This window comes from Schistocerca americana, chromosome 1, assembly GCF_021461395.2.
Source record: "Schistocerca americana isolate TAMUIC-IGC-003095 chromosome 1, iqSchAmer2.1, whole genome shotgun sequence".
In the NCBI taxonomy this organism is placed as follows: Eukaryota; Metazoa; Arthropoda; class Insecta; order Orthoptera; family Acrididae; genus Schistocerca; species Schistocerca americana.
In genome coordinates, this window is record NC_060119.1 from 545,945,139 (window position 1) to 545,972,499 (window position 27,361).

Genomic DNA, 27,361 nt, shown 5'->3' on the forward strand with positions numbered 1-27,361 from the left:
TCACATGAGCTTTAAAAGGAATCCCTCAAATTTCGGTTACAGAATAAGACACACAAATCCAAAAACTGTAAATTCAATTACGGACTGCAATTACGAATAACTTAAATTGGAACGATCACGTAGATAAAGTTGTGGGGAAAGCAAACCAAAGATAGTGATTCAAAACTAGACATGATTGTCTTAGTGGGATTGACGCGATCGTACTTTAAACAGAAATATGGCATTTCAGTCTTTGATCGCTATTTTTTTATTTTCAGTGACCGGTTTCAGGCTGGCTGCCCATCTTGGCAGATCATATATTGCAGTTACAGAGTAACTTGTCAGTACAGAACTATCGGTTCTCTGTCATAACTCAAAGCGAACCGATAGTTCAGTACTCACAAGTTACTTTGTAAGATGGGCAGCCAGCCTGAAACCGGTCATTGAAAATAAAAAAATGGTGATCAAAGACTGAAATGCCATATTTTTATTTAATCAAAGATAGTGAGTCATTGGCAGAACAAGTGAAAAATGCTATAGGTGTACTAGAGAGGTAGCTTACAATAAGCTTGTGGGGGGATTCGCACCAGATAGGATTGGGCAGAACAAAAAGTTCAATGGAGGGAAGCTAGTTTTGTATTATCGCGAAATAGGGTTGGCAATCATTAAAGCAAAGGTAATTTTCGTTGCGGCAGAATCTACTCATATAATTTCCATTACCATCTTTATCCTCTTCTACAGAGGGAGGAACGATCATCATAATAAAATAAATCAGAGCTCGCACGGAAAGATTTAAGTGTCCGTTTTTACCTCGCGCTATTCCAAAGTGGAACGGAAAGAAATAGCCTGAAAGCGGTTCGATGAACCCTCTGCCATGTACTTAATTGAGAAATGCAGAGTAATCATGTAAATGTAGAATATTCTAGTCAGCTGCGTATCAACTATTTTCTTTCGTGCACTGGAGTGCAAAACTTAAGGACGAAAGTAACTTAGGCATGATCTGTCACTGACAAGTAACATAGCTCGATGAAACTTGGACCATGCATAGAACGAACTCGTACAGTATAGTACACAAGGTATGTCAAAGAAATACGCAATGAGACGAATAGAAATGAGACTTTTCCTCAAAGACAATAATTACACTGAAGTCACCGCGATTCACGATTGCCCCGTGGACATCACAAAAAGCGGGGCGTGGTTCTTAATAGGGTGTATGTTCACCGCCGACGTCCGCGCGTGCTTTGCAGCGCGCTCCCATCCTGGCTGCAAGGTTGGTAAGGAATTCTCATCATGGGTCATTCCATTCATCCCCCAGCGCGGTTTACAATTGATAGATGGTCGTTGATGCTTGTGAATGTGTTGTAGTACGTCTCCCCGATGCATTCCACACTTGTGCTGTGGGATTTAACCACCAGACATAAAAAAAGAGGGTTGCCATGCGCCATTGCCTCCGGCAGACATTCACGGCCCCAAGATGATCTGATATAAAGATCGAAACCGGTCACCATTAAAAAAGTTAAGCGATCAAGACTGTTTCCTGTTTATTTATAATAATTAAAGATTGCTGTTTTCCTATGTAAGAACTAGGTTCTTTAAAATGTTATGCTCGACAATGCTGGATTTAAACACTCATCAGACGAGAGGTTGGAACACGCAATGCGTCCAGGAACATTACGAACGCGATCGTTTTGGTGGTGCAGGTGTTACGGTGTTGGAATGCATAATGTTGAATGAGCTTACTGACCACAAAATCTTTTAACACGCGACACTCACCAGTCAGCGTTAGTGTGACGCTGTACTCGTACCACATGTCCGCCTTTTCAGGAGTGCATTTGGCCTTGACTTCATTTTTATGGATAATGCGCTATTGTGTCGAACAGCGCAAATGCAGGAGCTCTTGGAAAGTGAGGATATTCGGCGAATGGAGTGGCCTGCTCGTTCCTCCACTTAAATCTCAAGGAGCATTTGTGGGACGCTTTGGAGAGACGGTTTGCAGCGCTTCCACGTGCACCGGTGACCATCAACTGCTCTGGTGGGGAAATGGAACGCCCTACCACAAGAACTCCTTAACAACCTTGCGTCCGTCGTGGGGGCACGTTGCAGAGGCGTCCGTGGTGATCACACAGCCTATTAAGAACCATGTCTCGCCTTTTGTAATGTTCAAGAGACTATCATAAATCACAATGAATTCCATATAATTATTTTCTTTGAATAAAAGTGTCATTTCTATTCATCTCATTGCATATTTCTTACAGTTACCCTTTGTACTATACTGTAGCAGTTCTAAGTATGTTCCAAGTTTCGTATAGTTATTTTGCTTGGCAGTGACACAACGTGCGAAAGCTACTTTCGTCCTTAAGTTTTGCACACTAGTGTACCATCATTCTTCGGAATAGCCTGTGCCGCATAAGATGGAATTTTATCGCAACGAGATCCTTGTATAAAAGGCAATCTCGGCTTACTTGCCATGTCAAATCCGAAGACAATCTCGAGCTTTCGAGGGAAGCCTCCGTCACATTCATCAGGCAGGAACAATTGCTGTCATGACTTCTATTGTTGTGACCGTAGACGGTCTGTGATTGGTTGTCGTACTTCATCAGTGCGTCATGCTGCCAGACTCCAAGACTGCGCGTGTGGCCTTAGCGCTCTCGCTGGAACGTAAAAAATTCTGCGTGTTCCTCTGTGCGGGGACAGCTTCAAACGGGCTAGAGGTTATAATGTTAGTGGTGCATGAAAGCTTCTCTCGATGATACAACACAGAAATGGGCTGAATTATTTACATCATTACAGGACAACCGTAACTGTGTTACTAACGGATGTCACATCCCCACCGTAGATTTGAATGTGGGGCTTGAGGGAACTATTTCAACCACGTCGTTAACGGAGACTAATGAACCTCATGGAGCTCAAAAGCCGATCTTACCTCACACTCAGTGCCTCCCTATCACTCAGGATACGTTGTTCTACGTCCAGCGTGCTGGTGTGCCCGTGCGCGTATGTTCAGAGGAAAAATCTCGAAAAGCTCTTGGCTTATTTACTTCAGTTTTCTTTTTTTTCACAGCATACTCCAGTAAATATATTCAGACGGACACAGGCAATATATTTCTTTATATAGCAAAGTACAGACCTTCTGTTCAGACGGACTGCGGGGATGAAAATTTGATGTGTAGTGAAAACTTAGCGTTATGTTTTCTTTCTCGCAGAGTATTTAAACCATTACACAAATTGTTCCTCTCATATACATTCGTTCTCATTATTCGTAATTTTAAGCAAAAATTGTATACGTAGCAGTGCGCTGTTTTGTCCCTTCGTCGCAGTCTGTTTAAAAAAAACAAAAACGGGAAAGGTGTATGTATGACATGTAGACTTACGATTAGAATACTACGCAATCTGAATGGTCCGCAAAGTTGTAATCCTACCCGTTTGCAGATAAAAACTATGCGAAATACTGTCACCGTAGCTACTATCCAGCAGCTGGAGAGGTATCTATAATAAGCCGTATACATATGATCCCGACCGATTTTTCCATTCATTTTAAGTCACTTCAGTTCACAATCAAGGTTTCTTTTGCAATAACAATTGGCATGATATAACATCAGAGAGAGGGGGGAAAGAGGAGATGGATAGAGAGAAGGGAGAAGGAAATGGACATAGAAAGGGGGGAAGGAGAGATGGATATATAGAGAGGGGGAGACTGAAATTTGGATGTATATCCAATTTCCCTTACATAGTTAATTAGTTAGTTAGTTGCATGTACCATAATCATTTGAACTATTCTTTTATCGATATGGAGCGTGGAACGAGTCAGATTACGAGGTACTTCTTTACATTAATGAGCACACTATTATTTTTAGTCCTACTCATGCAACTACGTTTTCTGCGAAATATTTATGAACTGCGATGTATTGTCGGGTTCGCTAGTCGAACGTATTGCGGAATAAAAGTTGGTACAGGTTCCGCTATACAGGGTGATTCAAAAAGAATACCACAACTTTAAAAACGTGTATTTAATGAAAGAAATATAATATAACCTTCTGTTATACATCATTACAAAGAGTATTTAGAAAGGTTTTTTTTCACTCAAAAACAAGTTCAGAGATGTTCAATATGGCCCCCTCCAGACACGAGCAATATCAACCCGATACTCCAACTCGTTCCACACTCTCTGTAGCATATCAGGCGTAACAGTTTGGATAGCTGCTGTTATTTCTCGTTTCAAATCATCAATGGTGGCTGGGAGAGGTGGCCGAAACACCATATCCTTAACATACCCCCATAATAAAAAATCGCAGGGGGTAAGATCAGGGCTTCTTGGAGGCCAGTGATGAAGTGCTCTGTCACGGGCTGCCTGGCGGCCGATCCATCGCCTCGGGTAGTTGACGTTGAGGTTTCATAACTAACCTTTTTCGTAGGACTCTCCATACAGTTGATTGTGGAATTTGCAGCTCTCTGCTAGCTCTGCGAGTCGATTTTTCTGGGCTGCGAACAAATGCTTGCTGGATGCGTGCTACATTTTCATCACTCGTTCTCGGCCGTCCAGAACTTTTCCCTTTGCACAAACACCCATTCTCTGTAAACTGTTTATACCAACGTTTAATACACCACCTATCAGGAGGTTTAACACCATACTTCGTTCGAAATGCTCGCTGAACAACTGTCGTCGATTCACTTCTGCCGTACTCAATAACACAAAAAGCTTTCTGTTGAGCGGTCGCCATCTTAGCATCAACTGACGTTGAAGCCTAGTCAACAGCGCCTCAAGCGAACAAATGTACAACTAAATGAAACTTTATAGCTCCCTTAATTCGCCGACAGATAGTGCTTAGCTCTGCCTTTTGTCGTTGCAGAGTTTTAAATTCCTAAAGTTGTGGTATTCTTTTTGAATCACCCTGTATATCGAGAAAAAACGCTAGTGTCGTGTCCTGTGACTTGTTCAAGGATGCATAGCTGGATGAAATGAAATCGACTTTGAAGCCAGGTCAGTTGAGATAAAATTCTCGAACTCCGTCATCGCTCTTAGGAGTTAAAACTTAACGCTGCCTGGATGAGCAAGGTGTCCACTTCACAATTGCGATGCAGCAGACCTCGGTTGATGCGCCTTGAGAAGAAAGAACTATTTATCCAATGCAAGTTTTGTCTGTCAACCAGCGAGACTGTATTTCGGGTCACGAAATTCTACGTAATGAAGGAGGCCTCGGCTGTGCTGGCACAGCTGAGTTGGCAGAGGTTTTGCCAATAGAGGACGCCGACGCCCACTTGGCAGGCGCGAGTGTTTCTGTAGCTGTGGCAACAGAATGGAGAGCGCGCGCGCTCGCGCGGTCACATCGTGCGATAATTCAGAGGTAGTGCGAAATGAGGCGTGTCCGAAGGAGTAACAGCGTAGGTAAGAACATGGTGGAAATATTCAGGGCTCATGATAAATACTACAGCGAAAAGATACCTTAAATCCATCAAAATAAGTGTTGGGGAAAGTCGCTCTAAAATGTTCAAATATGTGTGAATTCCTAAGGGACCAAAGTGCTGAAGTCATCGATTCCTAGACTTACACACTACCGAGCGAGGTGGCGCAGTGGTTAGACACTGGACTCGCATTCGGAAGGACGACGGTTCAATCCCGGGTCCGGCCATCCTGATTTAGGTTTTCCGTGATTTTCCTAAATCACTCCAGGCAAATGCCGGGATGGTTCCTCTGAAAGGGCACGGCCGACTTCCTTCCCCATCCTTCCCTAATCCGATGAGACCGATGACCACGCTGTCTGGTCTCCTTCCCCAAACCAACCAACCAACCAACCAACTTACACACTACTTAAACTAACTTAACGCTAAGGACAACACTCACACCCATGCCGGAGGGAGGACACGAACCTCCGGCGGGAGCGGCCGTACGATTAGTGACATGGCGCCTCTAACCGCGCGGCCGGGGAAGTCGTTCCTCTCACCGTGTATGAAATGCAGTTGATTCACTGGCGCTCAGGAGACGTGTGAGAAAATGTAAAGGACGGACGAAGACGTGGATGTAACAAACAAAATTACGAAGTTTCTTAACGAATTTCATTCCTTGCATCGGCGAATGTTTAGGAAACCTCTACAAAAATCTGATTATACGGCGTGCCCCAGATCTAAAGATCAATATTTCAGGATATGAAGGACGTGGTGTTTTAAATTTCAGATATATAACTAGTGTATGCTCTATTTTTACTTTAGAGACAAAATCATGTACATTTTCATCGTCATTACGTAAAAGTGTAGCTCAATCTGGCAGCGTGCCGTGGTGATGACGTATGCCGACCAGTCACCTCCATGGTCACCACACACAAGCTACGACAGTCAAAAATGTCTGATGAAGACGGCGGATGCTTTCTTCGAAAACTCGAGATTTTCTTCAGATTTGACGCGAAAAGCGGAGAATCCGGATTCGAATCAAAGTCCGGCACAAATTTTCATTATAGTCATTCTATTACACAGCTTATGGTCGTCCATATTCGCAACTGCAAAGACATTTCATTTATAAAAATTAAATTTTTTTGTAGTGTTTCCTGGAACTGTATGTTTGTAGTATAGCCATATATGGAAGTGAAACGTTGGCTATTAAGAGTACAAACAAAAAGACAAATTTTTGGAATGTGATGTTACAGAAGAGCGCTGAAGATTATGTCGTGTAACTAATGAAAATAGACTGAATATAATATAGGAAGAGAGAGCTTTATAAGCATGAGATTTTCAAACGACAATTGCATTCTTAAGGCTGAAGAGTGAAACAATTGAAACAGCGTCTTCCTTCTGTACTGTCTACAGGTACTCACCACAGTTGCACATACAAAGAGTTAAAATTTGTACCCTCCCCTCACAATTCGCAAAGGAAACGTGTATTATGATGCGAGATGGGCAATTCTTTCCCATTTTTTCCTATAGCTTTGGAAAGATTCTTTATTTTGTCGCCAATTTGGATGTTTTCGTCATTATCTGGGATACTTCAAAACTTAGTGGTTTATACAGCATTTCTATTATTGCAAAATATACTGTACACATAACTGAAGCTATGGAAGCAAGTGTTCCTGATACAATGTCGTTTCTTATCTCTTGCAGGTGCGTGTGGGTGCTGCTGGTAAGTTTCCATTAAGGAGGATTTAAAGATAGTCACTTGAAAATGTAAGTATACCAAAATTTCATGTCTGCACCTGGATACATGCTCAGCAGTCCACTGTACAATGAGGGTTGGTGTGCCCTATTCCATGCGCCCTATTCCATGCGCGTACCGAAGGAGGGAAAGTAACTGCCCACATGGCTCTGCACGCGTTCCCTCTCCCTCCTCCTCCTCCTCATTACTTTTTGTTCTCACCTTCCGTTCTTTCTCCTGGATGGAGAGAGGACTTCGTGGGAGAGCTTATGCTCTTTTTCACCCACAAGTTTTGCTGTCCTGTGTGGACTCCATTTATTTATAGGTGGGGAGAAAAGAAATCTTAATTGTTCATTGTTTCTATTCTTCATTTTATTTTAATTTTTAGGGATATAGTATAATGCCAGCATTCCCTTACAAGTGAGGGGAAACGCCTTTAAAACCTGTGAGTCCTTTGTACACAGTAGGTGTGACTGTCATATTTTTTCCTTGCTTTTGTAATACGCGATGGTTAAATTCGCTGGCTACCCTTGTTTACAGTTCCGTTTCGTTATAGTCTTTCTCTGTTGTTTGCTTACGCTTGGGCTACTGCATGCGGCGGTTAACTATGCTGACACCTTGGAAATTTGGAAACTGTTACTCCATCTTTGGGTAGGTTTGTCGTCGATGTATTGGTACTTAATCTGTTCTGTCCAGTTTTACTAGCTAGTTCAGTGAACCGATATATTCAAGGAATTGCATTAGGCATTTCATAGATGTTGTTTGGCGTATTTATGGCGGATGTTGCATCTATTCTTAGGATTCTCCTTTCCGGTCTGAATAATCTTTTTGTTGATTTTGGGTTAGCCATCCAGAGAGACGCTGCATATTTGAGAATATTGGTCTTCTATGTACGAACTAATGTTACGTTTGAAGCGCTCGTAATGCGTACTTATGCCAGATACACGATGACGTTCCTTATGCTAGATGCACGATGGCAGCTGCATGATTGTCACGCATTCTTCTTCGAATACAGACTGCAAAATTTACCAACCTGGTTTCGCGAGAACATCATCGCCATTCTTCCAGAGATAAATGTTAAAGTTTCTGGAGCGTCACTCTTACACTTTTCTGTGGGCTATACTGACAGAATGCGATCATCGGAGCATGTCTCGGCATTTGTTCTTTGTCTGCAGTCAAGCCTGTTTGATGACGCCAAATCCTGAAGCAGTATTGTAAAGTTAAGCGCTGGCGTCCCGTTTGCCATGTCCTGGACAAATTCACTGCGCTGTCGTAGAACACTCGGAACACAGACTTCTTTCGCCATACCTGCTACCAGTTTTAGGTGTTTATCCCACCATAAAATCAGACGGCAAGGCCCTGGTTCTCTAACGGTAAAGTGTGTGCGTGAAGATCTAGAGGTCGCGGAATCGAATACCGGTCGGAGCACGGAAATTTTCAGTCTGTCTTTAATCTTACCTTCACCTCTTAACCGAGTGAGGAGTCACCAGGAACGATAAGTGGTTCGAAGTTCAGGTTAAACTATACGTCCCCGTCCCGAGATGGATAATGTGGCAGGATAGTGACACGCCAGTCGCCAAAGTGGCGTCCAACTGAAAGAGTTGGACGAGGCCATTGAGCCTCACTCAGTTATTATTACAAGGCAAAAAGCGAACATCTGAAGCATGTCACACCAAATAAATTATGATACGGCTTGAAACGAGACGAACACGTAAAATAAGTGTCGCGATGGACGAAAGGAAGACCTACAGGGTGTTTCAGAAATGACCGGTATATTTGAAACGGCAATAAAAACTAAACGAGCAGCGATAGAAATACACCGTTTGTTGCAATATGCTTGGGACAACAGTACATTTTCGGGCGGACAAACTTTCGAAATTACAGTAGTTACAATTTTCAACAACAGATGGCGCTGCAAGTGATGTGAAAGATATAGAAGACAACGCAGTCTGTGGGTGCGCCATTCTGTACGTCGTCTTTCTACTGTAAGCGTGTGCTGTTCACAACGTGCAAGTGTGCTGTGGACAACATGGTTTATTCCTTAGAACAGAGGATTTTTCTGGTGTTGAAATTCCACCGCCTAGAACACAGTGTTGTTGCAACAAGACGAAGTTTTCAACGGAGGTTTAATGTAACCAAAGGACCGAAAAGCGATACAATAAAGGATCTGTTTGAAAAATTTCAGGACTGGGAACGTGACGGATGAACGTGCTGGAAAGGTAGGGCGACTGCGTACGGCAACCACAGAGGGCAACGCGCAGCTAGTGCAGCAGGTGATCCAACAGCGGCCTCGGGTTTCCGTTCGCCGTGTTGCAGCTGCAGTCCAAATGACGCCAACGTCCACGTATCGTCTCATGCGCCAGAGTTTGCACCTCTATCCATACAAAATTCAAACGCGGCAACCCCTCAGCGCCGCTACCATTGCTGCACGAGAGACATTCGCTAACGATATAGTGCCAGGATTGATGACGGCGATATGCATGTGGGCAGCATTTGGTTTACTGACGAAGCTTATTTTTACCTGGACGGCTTCGTCAATAAACAGAACTGGCGCATATGGGGAATCGAAAAGCCCCATGTTGCAGCCCCATCGTCCCTGCATCCTCAAAAAGTACTGGTCTGGGCCGCCATTTCTTCCAAAGGAATCATTGGCCCATTTTTCAGATCCGAACGAAACGATTACTGCATCACGCTATCTGGACACTCTTCGTGAATTTGTGGCGGTACAAACTACCTTAGACGACACTGCGAACACCTCGTGGTTTATGCAAGATGGTGCGCGGCCACATCGCACGGCCGACGTCTTTAATTTCCTGAATGAATATTTCGATGATCGTGTGATTGCTTTGGGCTATCCGAAACATACAGGAGGCGGCGTGGATTGGCCTCCCTATTCGCCAGACATGAACCCCTGTGACTTCTTTCTGTGGGGACACTTGAAAGATCAGGTGTACCGCCAGAATCCAGAAACAATTGAACAGCTGAAGCAGTACATCTCATCTGCATGTGAAGCCATTCCGCCAGACACGTTGTCAAAGGTTTCGGGTAATTTCATTCAGAGACTACGCCATATTATTGCTACGCATGGTGGATATGTGTAAAATATCGTACTATAGAGTTTCCCAGACCGCAGCGCCATCTGTTGTTGACAATTGTAACTACTGTAATTTCGAAAGTTTGTCTGCCAGAAAATGTACTGTTGTCCCAAGCATATTGCAACAAACGGTGTATTTCTATCGCTGCTCGTTTAGTTGTTATTACCGTTTCAAATATACCGGTCATTTTTGGAACACCCTGTATATGTAGCTACACTGCAGTTTACAGCCACCTTCCGACACGTCTAAATCCCTTGTATGACAATTTCTAGAGTATTTCTCCAGCTTTTGGTGTACTGTCAGGCGTGATAGGACACATCTAAATACAGGGGGTAGGCAAAATAATGTGAACAGTGGTAGTACTGGGATGGTTGTGTTCGACGGTCAACAATGCAGGCAAGGCAAGTGTCGCGATGGACTGTGCGTGTTCAGTACGGACTAGGCATCAGTGCAGATTGTTTACGAGTGTTGCACACTTCGTATTCGCATTCAGATGTCGAGGTAGACGTGCCATGTAAGACCTAACAGAGTTCCAAAGAGGGCAGATTGTGGGGGCCCGATTAGCTGGAGCATCAGTAACCAAGACAGCCAACTTGCTGAATGTTCTAAGAGCTGTTTCAACAGTCATGAGAGCCAACACAAATCGTGGAAAGACATCATAGTATAAACGTAATAGTGGGCTCAAATCAAAACTAACTGACAGAGATCGTCGTACGCTAATACGAATTCTGTCTAAACAGCACAAAATTACGGCGGCTAAAGTGACGGCAGAGCTAAATAGCCATCTTCGAGACCCCGTATCTATCGACATTGTCCACCGAGAACTCCATGAAGCGAATATTCACGGACGAGCTGCTATAACGAAACCATTAATGACGACAACCAACGCAAAGAAGCGTAAAACATTGTGCCAGGAGCATAAACCCCGGACGGCTGATCAGTGATTGGTTGGTTGATTTGGGGGGAGGGGAGCAAATAGCGAGATCATCGGTTCCATCGATTATGGAAGGATGGAGAAGGAAGTCGACCGTGCCTTTTTAAAGGAACCATCCCGGCATTTGCCTGAAGCGATTTAGGAAAATCACGGAAAACCGAAATCAGGATGGCCGAACGAGGAGTTGACCGTCGTCCTCCCGAACGCGAGTCCTGAGTGCTAACCACTGCGCCGCCTCGCTCGGTAACCAGTGGAAATACGTCATAAGGTCTGACGACTAAACGTTTTGGTTATTACCAATATAGGGCCGGGTTTATCTCTGGAGAACGCCAAATGAAGTCTACAATTCTGATTGATTCCAGCGGTTAAGCATGGAGGAGGAAGTGTGAAGGCGTGGGAAGCCATATCATGGTATTCTGCTGGTCCCATCATTAGTCTCAAACGCCGTGTTACAGCCAACGATTATGTAAACATTTTGGATGATCAGGTGCATCCCGTGATTAAAATGTTGTTTCCCAACAATGATGCCATATTTCAGGACGATAATGCACCTATTCACACAACCAGGACAGTACAATCGCGGTATGAGGAGCATGCAACGCCACTGCAGCGTTTTCCCTGTCTATCACAGTCCCCGGGCTTGAACATTGTCGAACCCTTGTGGGCAATATTGAAGTGCAGACTCCGGAGCAGATTTCCGTCTCCCTTGTCACTACAGGAATTAGAAGAGGTTTTGATTGAAGAGTGGCATAACAGACTATACAGTCATTATATGTCATTACCCAAGAAGAATCGCAGCTGTATTACGGGCAAATGGGGTCCAATGCCTTATTAATAAACCATTCCCAATTAAGTACAGGTGTTCACATTATTTTGCCTATCCCCTGTACTTCAAACACGCGCTGCTATAATCGTCTCGTAGTGCGATCATGGGAATAAGATAATACACATTAGGTTTCCTGCAGACAAACATTGACGGTCACACCTTGCACTGCCCAGTGGCTTTGGAAGTATGTATGTAGGTGTAGAACTATACGTAGATGTAGATGTTGCTGTAGCTGCCGCTTCGTAGTATTCTCATTAGATGTGGCAAGCTCTACATGTTTGCCAAAAATCTTGGAATCCTGAATCTTGGAATTTGGAAGTTTCCCGTGGATTTAAAGTCATTACAGGCATTTCAAGTAGTGTTATTAAAGGATTTAGTGCTTTACTACCTGAACTAGGCACTTGCCTGTGCCGTCCTTTTCTTAATCCACATGGACAAGGTGGGGCGCTGTCTTATTATACGACTACTGGCTGGCTCTGAACACTATGGGACTTAACACCTGAGGTCATCAGTCCTCTAGAACTTAGAACTACTTAAACCTGACTAACCTAAGGACATCACACACATCCATGCCCGAGGCAGGATTCGAACCCACGACCGTAGCGGTCGCGCGGATCCAGACTGAAGGGCCTAGAACCGCTCGGCCACCACGGCCGGCTATACGACTACTTTCCTTGGATAGCTGGCAGTCGCTAGAAGCGTAGTTCAAGGTAAATACGAGGTCCAAGTAGACACAGGAAAAATTAAAGAAGGTTAAGAAAAATTAACGTGTACAACGGATCCCTATTGGAGCACTGGAACACGCAAATAAAACTGCAAATCTTGCAAAAACTGAGGACGACTTAATTGCATTCCGAATTTTCGGACTGAACTTGACATGTTCCGTCAGGCTGAGGACGTAAGTACAGAAAAATATATAACATCTACAAAAGTGACGTGAGGCGCGCGTGCATTGGTTCGACTTTTGATGAAGCGGCTTGGAAGGATGGGTCCTTAAAACCTGGAAGCGAATATGCACGACGATTTTTTCCTCTCTTATACGGGTGGCCCTGATCATTCCCAAGTCAACATATCTGTAATACGTGGTTCTTTGATTTAAAAAAGTTTAGGAGATACTGTGCCGAATATAAACGAGAAACCGATGCGATTGGTTGAAGCAAATACACGAACAAGTTTCATTAGCTCTCTCTGCCATACCTCGCAGTCATAACATTCTGGAATTCTGCGTGATGATCCGTGAGATGATCATCGAACACAGGAATTGAAATGGCAGCATTCCTCTCATAACCAAAAAGCTTATGCCTGGAAGCAACCGCTAAAGATCATTTTATAGCCGCGAAGCACTTCTGCATCAAAGAACTTGAAAGGGGAGGGGGAGAAACGAAGGGAAAAGGAAGGGATTACTGATGTCAGCTGCATCAGGACTTTACGAGGAATCAGCGGCGATGATTGAAAATGTGTGCTGGACCGGGATTCGAACCCATGATCCTCTGCTTACTAAGCAGGTGCGTCAACCACTGCGCCACCCGGGGCGCAGGGTTCACCGCAACTGCGCGGACTATATCGGCACGCATCGAGGGCGATCCACCTTCCCACCGAGCGCCACCTACCCGCTGTCCCTGTCCGTTTCCTCCATCCTGGGTATTCTGAGATTCTCGGGGGATGTCTGACACACTTGTGCATTCGCACTGAAGCAGGCGGATCCATTGCCCATCCAGTCGAAAATCCCGATGCAGCTGACATCAGACATGTCCGAAAGAAGAGACACCACGCACTCATATAAAGGTTCAGTTTTATCGAGCGTAAGTTCATGCGTGACGGAAGACTGTGAGGGATGATAAAATGAGGTGCGACATTGCGTCTTCCAGATAAATTTTGTAAAACAAACTAAGGTTACAGTCAAAGAATCTGTATTTTCACAGTTCTTCCTCTCTCGAGACAAAATGAGAGTAAAGTGATTTTGAATTTAAGTGCCCCGTAGATGATCAATAATACTGTACAATAATACTTCTTAATATTACTGATCTTCTTCCTAGCTTGCTCAATAAAATGGACAATAATTGCTTTACTTTCTTTCAAACATAAAAAGTTGGTTGAATAGTTAGTATAATCGGCGTCAAAAATTCACTTACGAAAACTTATTGAGAAAATTGAAGTTGCACGAAATAAATCAGTATCGAAATTTTTTATTTGTTGATTGTATAACAGTACATTAGTGGAAGTGGTTGCTTCTATGTTTGTTCCTATTTTCATATGCCCAACTAGCCAAGGTTACTAAACCGGGAGTAAAGTCAGTGCTAGATTGGTCAAACAGAACTTTGTATGGCTAGGTATGCACACAGCCTGCAGAACATTTGTAAACTTATTTGTGGCGCGCCAGAGGAATAAAATCACGCGGCATATCAGAGCACCGTTAGGCACATATTTCCACCAAACCAATGGTTAGAACGTGTGCATGCTGACATCGTAGGCCCACTCGCAGCATCGGAAGGCTACAGTTACTGCCTCACGGTAGTAGACACGTTCACCACCAGGTGACCTGAGGCGTTTGCAATGAATGACAGCCGGCCGGTGTGGCCGAGCGGTTCTAGGCGCTTCAGTCTGGAACCTCGCGACCGCTACGGTCGCAGGTTCGAATGCTGCCTCGCGCATGCATGTGTGTGCTGTCCTTAGTTTAGTTAGGTTTAATCAAAATTATTTGGTGTGACGTCACGTGTGCTGCACTGCTGTTGAAATAGCTCGTTAATATTTTATAAATTTTAGACAGCATTTACTTATTTTAAAGTTTATTTGTTTTAATATTTGCCGTAAAAGTAACTTATTAGTGGATTTTCATTAATCTCAGTCTGTCTTCCTGTGTTATTGACTCGAGTGGTCTATTATTTGTGAGTCTGCTTTCGTCGTTCGTCTAAGCCTCGTGCCTCAGTAGTGTGTTTACATTTTGCGGCGTGCACTGCAGCTGTAGCGGTTATAAGCTAAGTACTGACAAACTTATTTGTGCTTTGTAATACAGCTATTAAATTTAATAGATTTCAGCGGTGTTTCGTGCCGTTTGTGGCGAAATAACGACTTCATAAACTTCTGTAATCGTTCGCTCGCTGTGTTTTACACAGTTTTCAGTGTGTTGAAGTCGTTTAGTAAATTTCGTGCTTTAGTTTTCAACTGATGTTTATTATTCTTTCTAGTGAAATATTTCAGTAAAATTTTGATTTAGTGTTTTAACTTCGCTTAGTGTTACAGTGGTCGTTTTAATTTTTTGGTTTTAACTAATAATTTTGTGAAGTTTTGCTGGTACTGGTATCGGCTGTGTTGTAGTAGTATTAATACAAGTAGCTGCTTTCTTAGTAGGCAGAGAATTTCGAGATAATTATTGTTAGTTCTTAAATAGTTCTACTGGTGAAACTGAACTTTGGTAACGTAGACGTATAGTTTTTTTCAGTAACTGTAAAATTTTATCATGAGTGAAAAGTGTGGGCTCTGTCGTAGGTTTGTGAGTAGTGGATTACGGTGTGGGATTTGTTCAAAGTATTTTCACTGGGGGGAATGCAGTGGGGAAGCCAGTGGTCATTTTAGGGAGATCCTCTCCTGGGAATGTAGAATGTGTAGTAGAAACGAATTAATAGAGGAGCAGGAGCGTAAGATCTGTGCCCTTCAGGTGCAGTTACAATGCGCAAAGGAGGAACTAGATAGGTTGAGGAGGGTGAATGGTGGTGGGGAATGGGAACTGGCAGTTGGCAAGAAGGTAGCTAGGAAGAGGAGGTATTCAGACAGTTTTACTTTGCATACATGCAATAGATACGACCAACTGTCAGAGTTGAGTGGAGAGGAGCCTCGTGTAGCTGCAGATGTACGTAACTTGCAGCTGTCCTCAGCAATTAGGAGGCCTAGGTTAGTTGCAAAGTCTAGCAGAAAGAAGGTTCTGCTGCTAGGTAGTTCCCACGGTAGAGGTGTGGGCCAGCAGTTGCAGAAAGTGCTTGGGAGTGAGTACCAGGTCACCAGCATTGTGAAGCCTAGTGCAGGGTTGGCTCAGGTGACTGAAAGCATAGGGGAGTTATGTAAGAATTTTACGAAAGAGGATCAGGTAGTGATAGTGGGTGGATCAGGGAACAGTCTCGATAGGGACGGGGAATATGTCGTCAGTGGTGACCTGGTTAAGATAGCTACTCAAACTGGTGGCACTAATGTGCATTTCGTGCAACTGTTAGGCGCCTTAATGTGGGGCTGGGGAGGGCACTGATGGCGGAGGGCATGGATCACATCTCAGTGGTGCCAGTTGGGTCTATCAGTAGATGGGGTGTCACTAGGCATGGCCTGCACCTCAGTAGGTATGGGAAGGGGAGGCTGGCTAAGCTTATAGGTGACAGTGTAGTGGGTGGTGGTGGTGGTAGTGGTGTCACTCATGGAAAAATTCCTGTAGTAGTTGGTGTTAGAGCTGCACCTCTTTTAGACTGAAGTCAGCTGATAGGTATACCTGCTTAAATGAAGTGCCTCTAACTAAGGGCTTACCTCCAGAGGATGTTATGTTTCCAAGTAGAGAAGGAATTAGCATATTTCATCAAAATATAAGAGGTATTAGAGATAAAGTTAGTGAACTGCTAATAGATGTTAACTCTGAAATTATTGGTATATCAGAGCACCACTTAAATAATTTGATAATTCAGGGGCTTCCTTTACCAGGCTACAGATTATCTGGCTGTTTCTCGAGGAGTTCCTTGCGGGCTGGGGGAGTGGCACTGTACGTAAAAAACAGTATTTCAAAAATGGCTCTGACCACTATGGGACTCAACATCTTTGGTCACAAGTCCCCTAGAACTTAGAACTACTTAAACCTAAGGACATCACACACACACACCCATGCCCGAGGCAGGATTCGAATCTGCGACCGTAGCAGTCCCGCGGTTCCGGACTGCAGCGCCAGAACCGCACGGCCACCGCGGCCGGCAACAGTATTTCATTTGAGTCCATGGACGTATCACGACACTGCACTGAACAGATACTTGAAATTTGTGCAGCATTAGTTGAATTTAGTGAAACTAAGCTTCTAATTCCTGTTGTTTATAGGTCCCCTAACTCCGACTTCAGAGCATTTTTGCTTAAGCTAGAGAGGGTTGTTGATTCACTTTGTAGGAAGTACCAGAAAGTAGTTATATGTGGTGACTTCAGTATTAATTTTGTACATGATTGTGTAAGAAAAAGGATGTTGGTAGATCTCCTAAATTCATATGATCTGATGCAAACTGTGTTTCTTCCAACTAGGGTGCAGGGGAACAGTAGCACAGTCATAGACAATATTTTTATTCATTCTTCATTACTAGATAGGCATTCTGTTAGTAAAAGGGTGAATGGCCTTTCAGACCATGATGCACAAATTTTAAAACTAAAAGGTTTTTGTACTCAAACCAATGTCGTATTTAATTACAAACTACGTAGGAAAGTTAATCCAACAGCAATAGAGAGTTTTTCAAAACTTGTCAAGAAACAAGAGTGGCAAGAAGTTTATAGTGCCTGTAATGTCCCTACAGAAAATACCCTCTACCATGCACCAATTAATCATTTTCAATCAAACCATCCACATTTATTCACTCTGGAAAAGTTATCTGATCTGATTTTCTCGTAATATATGCGGCGACAGCTCGACGACGCCAAAGAATTTTCTAGTGCGTTTATTCTTTGAAATAACAGAGATGCATATATGCATTCTCCATGCTTGTTAAGAGTGGTAACTAGGACAACTTCTGGAGTATCTGTTGAGGGATTGACGTGTTTTTGAGAGATACATACTCTGCTTTTCTTCTCGCTAAAGCGAGCCAATTAACATTTGTGCCGCTAGCGGTTTGTTTGAAGAGAAAGAGACTGTAAACGGAAAATAATTAAGGCGTGGAATCACCGGAGATCTGGACATGTAATGAGATGGATTTAATACACAATTTCCTACATAAATAAGGTTTGTGACTCTTTTGTTCTGGAGTGAATGAAAGAATGAGTTTTTTCTTAATCATTTGATGATCACGTTGGCCCTGTAATTAGTGGGGAAGTTTCAGTTGTGTCGAAGAGAGCCTGCAATCACTGAGTCTGTGTTAAATCGTCCAAAAAGGCTTCGTACACATCTGGAATTCGCAATCTTTCGTAATAGGAACAAATTGTCCAAACGATTGATTCTCCCGACTGACTGCAGTGTTTAACAGTAATAATAAATGTAAAGATCTCTTACAGCAAGCCAGCCGCTGATTACCAAGACGAAGGACTCCACCAAAGATCCTGTTTGGCTGATTTCACGTTATGAAATATTATATTAAAAACTGTACATAGATAAAGGAAAGAAAGAGGGGGAGCGAATGAAAATAGAGATAATACTAAAAATCCTCCATTAGTCTAATTTTTCGCCTGTCTTATCACGGATAAGCCAAGAACTGGGAGGGCCTTACTTTACTGTATAGATTTATGTGTGAAGGTGAAGTGATCTTGAAGGCAACAGATACACGTCTAAACAGACAAGACATTACACAGAGATAGCGGCTAGCTGCATTCATCATCTATTCTTAGATAAAGAGACGGCAACTTATTATCCGAACATTTAAAAATCTTAAATGCCGATAATATAGATGATAAATACAATGCTTTCCATAACACATTTCTCATGCTCTTTGAGAGTTGCTTTCCATTAGAACATTCTAAACGGGGTACTAGCAGTAATGGACAGCCCGGTTGGCTGACTAGTGGGATAAGGATATCATGTAGAACAAAGCGGGAATTATATCAAAATGTTAGAAGTAGTCACAATGAAGCTACAGTAGCCCATTACAAACAGTATTGTAAGGTGCTTAAAAATGATATTAGCAAGGCAAAAAGTATGTGGTATGCAAATAGAATAGCTAATTCACAGGATAAAAATAAAGCCATATGGTCAGTTGTGAAGGAAGAGTCTGGTCAGCAGCACAAGATTGATGATATAAAGTCAGTTCGCAGTAATAATATTGCTGTTACTGATAAATCAGATATATGTACAGTATTTAACAACCATTTTCTGAGCATTGCTGGTGAATTAAATAAAAATTTAGTTTCTACAGGAAATCATATAAATTTCTTAGCAAATGCCTTTCCGAGATTGACGTCGGAAATACTCCTCTGTGATACAGGCAAGAGGGAGATTGAGTCAATAATTAAATCACTGAAGACTAAGGACTCTCATGGTTATGATGGAGTGTCTAGTAGAATATTAGAGTACTGTGCTGCACATGTTAGCCCTGTATTTTGCCATATTTGTAATTTTTCCTTTAGGAATGGTCAGTTTCCTAAGCAATTAAAGTACTCAGTAGTAAAGCCGCTTTATAAAAAGGGAGAAAGGGATAATGTAGATAATTTTAGGCCTATTTCTATGCCATCAGTGTTTGCAAAAGTTATCGAAAAGGCTGTGTATGTAAGGTTAATTGATCATTTTATATCACACGATTTGCTATCAAATGTACAGTTCGGCTTTAGAAGTCGTTTGACAACTGAAAATGCTGTATTCTCTTTTCTCTGTGAGGTACTGGATGGGCTAAACAAAAAGTTTCGAACGCTTGGAGTATTTTTTTGATTTAACAAAGGCATTTGACTGTGTTGATCTCACAATATTGCTCCAGAAGTTGGAACATTACTGAATAAGGGGAGTAGCTCACAACTGGTTCACCTCTTACTTTAGCAACAGGCAGCAAAAGGTCATTATTCACAATGTTGATAACGGCTGTGATGTGGGATCTGAGTGGGGTACTGTCAAGTGGGGGTGCCCCAGGGATCAGTGTTGGGGCCGCTCCTGTTCCTTATTTATATAAATGATATGCTCTCTAGTATTAGGGGTAACTCTAAAATATTTCTGTTTGCTGATGACACTAGCTTGGTAGTAAAGGATGTTGTGTGCAGCATTGACTCGGTTTCAAGAAGTGCAGTACATGACAGTTCATGGCTTGTAGAAAATAAACTAACGTTAAATCACAGTAAGACTCAGTTTTTACAGTTTCTAACACACAATTCAACAAAACCTGACGTCTGAATCTCACAGAACGGGCATATGATTAGTGAAACTGAACAGTTCAAATTCCTAGGTGTTCAGATAGATAGTACGCTGTCGTGGAAAGCCCACGTTCAAGATCTTGTTCAAAGACTTAATACTGCCATTTTCACTATTCGAACGGTATCGAAAGTGAGTGATACTTCGACACGTAAATTAGTCTACTTTGCTTATTTTCATTCACTTATGTCGTATGGTATTATGTTTTGGGGTAACTCTTCCCATTCTAGAAGGATATTTTTGGCTCGGAACGGGCGGTTCGGGCAATAAGTGGTGTGAGTTCACGAACCTCCTGTCGACCTCTGTTCACGAGTCTGGGTATTTTGACATTGGCCTCTCAATACGTATATTCCTTATTGTCGTTTCTTGTTACCAATATTAGTTTATTTCCAACAATAAGCAGCTTTCACTCGGTTAATACTCGGCAGAAATCAAACCTCCATTTGGATCGGACTTCCTTAATTCTTGTGCAAAAAGGTGTGCAGTATACTGCTGCATCCATTTTCAATAAGCTGCCACTCGAATTCAAAAATCTTAGCAGTAATCCCCGCGCTTTCAAATTGAAACTGAAGAGTTTCCTCATGGGTCACTCCTATTCTGTCGAGGAGTTCCTTGAAAAATTAAGCTGATTCTCATTGTATAATTGATAGCGTTTGCTTAAACTTATGGACTGATTTTCTTGCAGGTTCATGAACATTTATTTTTATCTGTTATTACTTTTATGTTGTAAGTTAATGTACTGACACGTTCCATGACCTTGGAGATTTGCTCCTCAATTTGGTCCAACGGAACTTGACGTGTAAATAAATAAATAAATAGTTCTAAGTCCAGGGGACTGATGACCTCAGATATTGAGTCCCATAGTGCTCAGAGCCATTTGAACCAATGAATGACATTGCGGCAGAAGCTCTAATGCAAACATTTTTCCGCGGCGGGATTGTCCTGTTCGGAGTCGCGCTGAAAATTACGATGATCAGCTATTGTAGTTTGAAGTCTATGTTTTCAGAGCATTGACCACGTTATTAGGTAGGAAGCACTTACATACCACAGCATACCCACCCCGCGTCAAACGGTATCGTTGAGCATCTTCATTGGCAGTTGAAAGCAGTACTGAGATGTCACGCAACACCGAAATGGGCAGAGACACTGCCTGTCGTGCTCTGCATCTACGAACGTCATTTAAGGGTGATCTTAAGAGAACTGGTATGTGGACAAACGTTACGCCTACCTTTCGTACAGCATAGCAGATGACACAATCACCGCCTCAGACTTCGCTACCGTGCTCTTACACAACGATGCACAGCATAAGCCACGACGGACCGTGTCCGGTAGTCAGCAGGGGCAACCGTACTTTCCGGATAATGGTCTATGGTACACTCACCTCAGTCGCAATGGATCGGATGAAGCCAGCGGTTCTGGATGCAATAGATGTTACAAATAGTGCGGAACGCAAACCAGAGAAGACAGAAAAATCAACAACAAGAGGTGTTCCTGTACCCTGTGAGCACCATGGTGAACCAGGCACTGCGACACCGAGACCGACGTCGAAGATTACTACGTCGTTCCCTGTTGGAGCCACTGTCACACGTGATGAACCATCCGGTTTCAAGAAACTACTTTTTACGAGGACGGCATTTTACATTCTATCTGCACTATCTTTAGCACTAAAGGGGATAGTCATGTAGTGACCTGATGTTTTGTCCAGTAGAAAATAATGAATGTGTTAAAAGTTCGTATATGATATTGCATTTATTCACGCATCTCAGTGTTCATGACGTCATATTCCTTGAACCTGGTCCATCGATATATATGAGCTTTGCAACAAACGTGTGAGGTTAAGACTACAAGCTTGTCCATCACACTTCGGGAATGTTCGGGTCCGTGCAGGGCCAACGGCAAATCAGTATTTAATTGAAAAGGTACAGAGAAAAGGTCTTAGTTTAGTCGTGCGATGTCGAGAGCTTGTATCCACGTAAACGCCCAGACGACAATCAGTCACCTTCATTTAGACCCCAGACCACGTCGGGATCCCGGAAAATGAATTTGATGACCGCCTGGCCAAACAGGCTACCAGTAAACCAACTCTGGAGATTGACCTCCCGGAGACTGGTCTGAATTTTCGCGATCTGGGATACTGAAGGACGCACCCTTTTAAACCACGTGTTATCAAGGAGAAAACGAATGTGTGGCGGTCATCCATGCAAGCCACTCGCAGAGACTCCGTTGTCCTTTGCCTACTCCGCATCGGCCATAGTTGGCTGACACCTGGTCACCTCCTCCGTCGCGCAGACCCACTTCGGTGTCACTGGCTCCCACATGACCGTCGTCCACATCCTGTTGGACTGCCCAATTTTAACCGCTCTGCGACGGACTGACTTTTAACCTTCCCAGCACTCTGCTCCGGTATTTGGCGACAATGCCTCAATGGCTGATGTTGTTTCGCGTTTTATTCGTATGGGGGTTTTTTGTTACACAGACTAAGGGTGGGCGTGTGGCCTTCGCACACAGGCCTCCATCCTACCTCCATTTTAACTCTGCTTCACCCTTTCTTTGCTATTTGTTGGCCTTGGTGTTGTTCTTGTCCCTGTGTGTGTTCATCTCGCCTTCTCTTTTAGGCTGGAGAGTTCAGTGTGTTGCAGAGTGGCTGACTCATCCTTTTTTATTGGTGCCATCAGCCAGCCTCGGCCATCTGCTGTATTATTTTAATGCCTTCCATTACTTTTCCGTTTAGTGTACGCTTCCCCCTTTTGGTTAGCTTCTTTCGTTGTCTCTTTCCGTATGGTTCTCCGTTAGTTTTCCGCCCTTTTCCTTTCCCCTTTTCGGAATTGTTTTAACTTGAACGTTGTTGGCATGAGGAAAAAGGGACTGATGATCCTGTAGTTTGGTCCGTTTGTACCCGAAACCAACCTACAAGAATTATTAAACTCGTCTAAAATAGGTACTCGCTCCCCGCCGGAGACTTGCTGGCACTGCAGTCTCATGTGCTGTGACGTACGCGCTACGGCCTGTCATTGTCGTGGACCTTGTCTTGAACCATGATGTATTTGGGTAGGTACATTCAGATGCTAGCAAAGAATTATTAAACTAAAACGTCATGCGACGTTTCACGCATATGCAGGTTCTCAAGTATCTCAGTGTTTACGACGTCGTATCTCCTGAATTATTGCAGACAGGTGGTTCTTACACCTACTGGTATTGTTGCCTCACAATAAGGGGTATGTGGACCATGTTTGGTTGAAATCGGTTCAGTGTTTTAGGAAGACATGTGGAACGCACGCACCCGCGCGGTTGGTTCTTCCTGCGCCTCTCTCTCGCCGCTGCAGACGCCGCAGGGCGCGGCGCCGCCGTGTTGCACGGCGCCGGTGGGTTGCGTGCTGTGGGCTGGCTGGTCTCTTGGCAGCCCCGGCTGCGGATGAGGCACAGAAGCGGCGCTTTGTTTGAAGTCCTCGTGGCTCGAGGGCGAACATCGATCGCGTCCGCGTCGCTGGTCCGCGAGCGGAAGGCGGACTTCTGCGCCGCAGTAGCACTGGGGTCGCACATCTGCAGCCTCTGCCTCACTCCTTACTCTGGGGACCACCGGGCTGTCCGCCTACGTGCCGTCGTTTAGGCCTTGTACATGCAAGACACAAAGTTGTCGTTGTTGCTGACATATGTTTGAAAACTGGTTTGATGTAACCAAGCCTGGTGCAAGTCTTTTCACAACTATTGCAACCTACATCCATTTGAAACAGCTATTACTCAATGCCTCAAAAAGCGTCGTATCAACCGATCCCTTCTTTTAATCAGATTGTGGTAAAAAGTTACATTTTCCCCAACTCGTTGCGAGACAGCTTTATTTCTACACTACTGGCCATTAAAATTGCTACACCAAGAAGAAATGCAGATGATAAACGGGTATTCATTGGGCAAATATATTATACTAGAACTGACACGTGATTACATTTTCACGCAATTTAGGTGCATAGATCCTGAGAAATCGTACTCAGAACAACCACCTCTGGCCGTAATAACGGCCTTCATACGCCTAGGCATTGAGTCAAACAGAGCTTGGATGGCGTCTACAGGTACAGCTGCCCATGCAGCTTCAACACGATACCACAGTTCATCAAGAGTAGTCACTGGCGCATTGTGACGAGCCAGTTGCTCGGCCACCATTGACCAGACTTTTTCACTTGGTGAGAGATCAGGAGAATGTGCCGGCCAGGGCAGCAATGGAACATTTTCTGTATCCAGAAAGGCTCGTACAGGACCTGCAACATGCGGTCTTGCATTATCCTGCTGAAATGTAGGGTTTCGCAGGGATCGAATGAAGGGTAGAGCCACGGGTCGTAACACATTTGAAATGTAACGTCCACTGTTCAAAGTGCCGTCAATTCGAACAAGAGGTGATCGAAACGTGTAACCAATGGCACCCCATACCATCACGCCGGGTGATACGCCAGTATGCCGATGACGAATACACGTTTCCAATGTGCGTTCACCGCAATATCGCCAAACACGCATGCGACCATCATGATGCCGTAAACAGAACCTGAATTCATCCGAAAAAATGACGTTTTGCCATTCGTGCACCCAGGTTCGTCGTTTAGTACACCATCGCAGACGCTCCTGTTTGTGATGCAGCGTCAAGGGTAACCGCAGCCATGGTCTCCGAGCTGATAGTCCATACTGCTGCAAACGCCGTCGAACTGCCCGTGCAGATGGTTGTTGTCTTGCAAACGTCCCCATCTGTTGACTCAGGGATCGAGACGTGGCTGCACGATCCGCTACAGCCATGCGGATAAGATGCGTGTCATCTCGACTGCTAGTGATACGAGGCCGTTGTGATTCAACACGGCGTTCCGTATTACCCTCCTGAACCCACCGATTCCATATTCTGCTAAGTCATTGGATCTCGACCAACGCGAGCAGCAATGTCGCGATACGATAAACCGCAATCACGATAGGCTACAATCCGACCTTTATCAACGTCGGAAACGTGATGGTATGCATTTCTCCTCCTTACACGAGGCATCACAACAACGTTTCACCATGCACCGCCGGTCAACTGCTGTTTGTGTATGAGAAATCGGTTGGAAACTTTCCTCATGTCAGCGCGTTGTAGGTGCCGCCACCGGCGCCAACCTTGTGTGAATGCTCTGAAAAGCTAATCGTTTGCATATCACAGCATCTTCTTCCTGTATGTTAAATTTCGCGTCTGTATCACATCATCTTCGTGGTGTAGCAATTTTAATGGCAAGTAGTGTACTTCATACAGCCATCTGATCTTCGGCGTCCTTCCGTAGCGCTACATTTCAAAATCTTCTATTCTGTTATTGCCTATATTGTTTGTCGTCCATTATTTACTGCCATATAAGTCTATGCCCCAGATACATACTTATCCAATACGTTTGTAACACTTTAAATGATATTCACCGTTAACAAAAAAAAAAATGGTTCAAATGGCTCTGAGCACTATGGGACTTAACATCTGTGGTCATCAGTCCCCTAGAACTTAGAACAACTTAAACCTAACTAACCTAAGGACATCACACACATCCATGCCCGAGGCAGGATTCGAACCTGCGACCGTAACAGTCGCGCGGCTCCGGACTGAGCGCCTAGAACCGCGGCCGGCACACAGTTAACATATCTCTCTTTCTGCAAGGTTCTTGGTATTACTAGCCCAAATTATATTATATTTAATTTTTCTTTGATCAATTATTTATCTGTCCAAATAGCAAAACTGTGCCCTAATCTAATTTCCTCCGAATCAGTTGATATATTCAACTAAATTCCATTACCCCTGTCTCATTTGTGTAGTGATATAAATGCCACTGTTAAAACGACTAGTATTAGTAGTAGTAATAGTTGGCATTTACTTACTTATTTGTCTAACTTAGCGACAATGGGAAGGTAGTCCACCGCGGCCTTACGGTAGGAACCATTTCGCCATTAACCTGACTTAATTTAAGGAAACGACACAAAACTTAAATCAAGATGACCAAATAGAGACTGGAGCCTGCTTCCGTAAATAAGGTCTGTTCAAAACAGTGCAACCTCATAAGGTTTATCCCTAGTGTACAACACTGCTTTGTTTATTCAGTATTCTTCAAAAGTTGGGCAATAATGTAAAAAATGGAATGTTACACTATCCAGTCATTTCTCTTATCGATCACTGCATCCACTACATGCTCTACACATTCATTGTTTCACAGGGTAACACTGCATACACTATAAGCTGACGTTACGACGCGTACTACAAACTGACGTCAGGATCATGATGGTGGTGATTGGTTTACATTTTGTATACAGCAACTTCCTGTTTACTTGCATGAAGAATTTAAAGACATCGTCTCTTTATAAAAAGTAAGATCTTAAGCCCCCCCCCCCCCCCCCCCCCCCCATGAACCATGGACCATGGACCTTGCCGTTGGTGGGGAAGCTTGTGTGCCTCAGCGATACAGATAGCCGTACCGTAGGTACAACCACAACGGAGGGGTATCTATTGAGAGGCCAGTCAAACGTGTGGTTCCTGAAGAGGGGCAGCAGCCTTTTCAGTAGTTGCAGGGGCAACAGTGTGGATGATTGACTGATATGGTCTTGTAACATTAACCAAAATGGCTTTGCTGTGCTGGTACTGCGAACGGCTGAAAGCAAGTGGAAACTACAGCCGTAATTTTTCCCGAGGGCATGCAGCTTTACTGTATGATTAAATGATAATGGCGTCCTCTTGGGTAAAATATTCCGGAGGTAAAATAGTCCCCCATTCAGATCTCCGGGCGGGGACTCCTCAGGAGGACGTCGTTATCAGGAGAAAGAATACTGGCGTTCTACGGATCGGAGCGTGGAATGTCAGATCCCTTAATCGGGCAGGTAGGTTAGAAAATTTAAAAAGAGAAATGGATAGGTTAAAGTTAGATATAGTGGGAATTAGTGAAGTTCGATGGCAGGCGGAACAAGACTTTTGGTCAGGTGAATACAGGGTTATAAATATAAAATCAAATAGGGGTAATGCAGGAGTAGGTTTAATAATGAATAAAAAAAATTGGACTACGGGTAAGCTACTACAAACAGAATGTTGTTGTTGTTGTTGTTGTTGTTGTCTTCAGTCCTGAGACTGGTTTGATGCAGCTCTCCATGCTACTCTATCCTGTGCAAGCTTTTTCACCTCCCAGTACTTACTGCAAACTATATCTTTCTGAATCTGCTTAGTGTATTCTTCTCTTGGTCTCCCTCTACGATTTTTACCCTCCACGCTGCCCTCCAATGCTAAATTTGTGATCCCTTGATGCTTCAGAGCATGTCCTACCAACCGATCCCTTCTTCTAGTCAAGTTGTGCCACAAACTCCTCTTCTCCCTAAATTTATTCAATACCTCCTC

General features: G+C 43.7%; 1 protein-coding gene across 1 annotated transcript in view; it reads left to right on the forward strand.

The window, feature by feature from the left end:
• Positions 1–27,361, forward strand: part of LOC124605827 (protein retinal degeneration B) — a 575,027-nt gene that overhangs the window by 155,937 nt on the left and 391,729 nt on the right. The window contains exon 2 of the mRNA XM_047137749.1: positions 7,066–7,084. The gene's annotated coding sequence lies outside the window, so the exon portion shown is untranslated. The remainder of the gene's footprint in view (positions 1–7,065; positions 7,085–27,361) is intronic.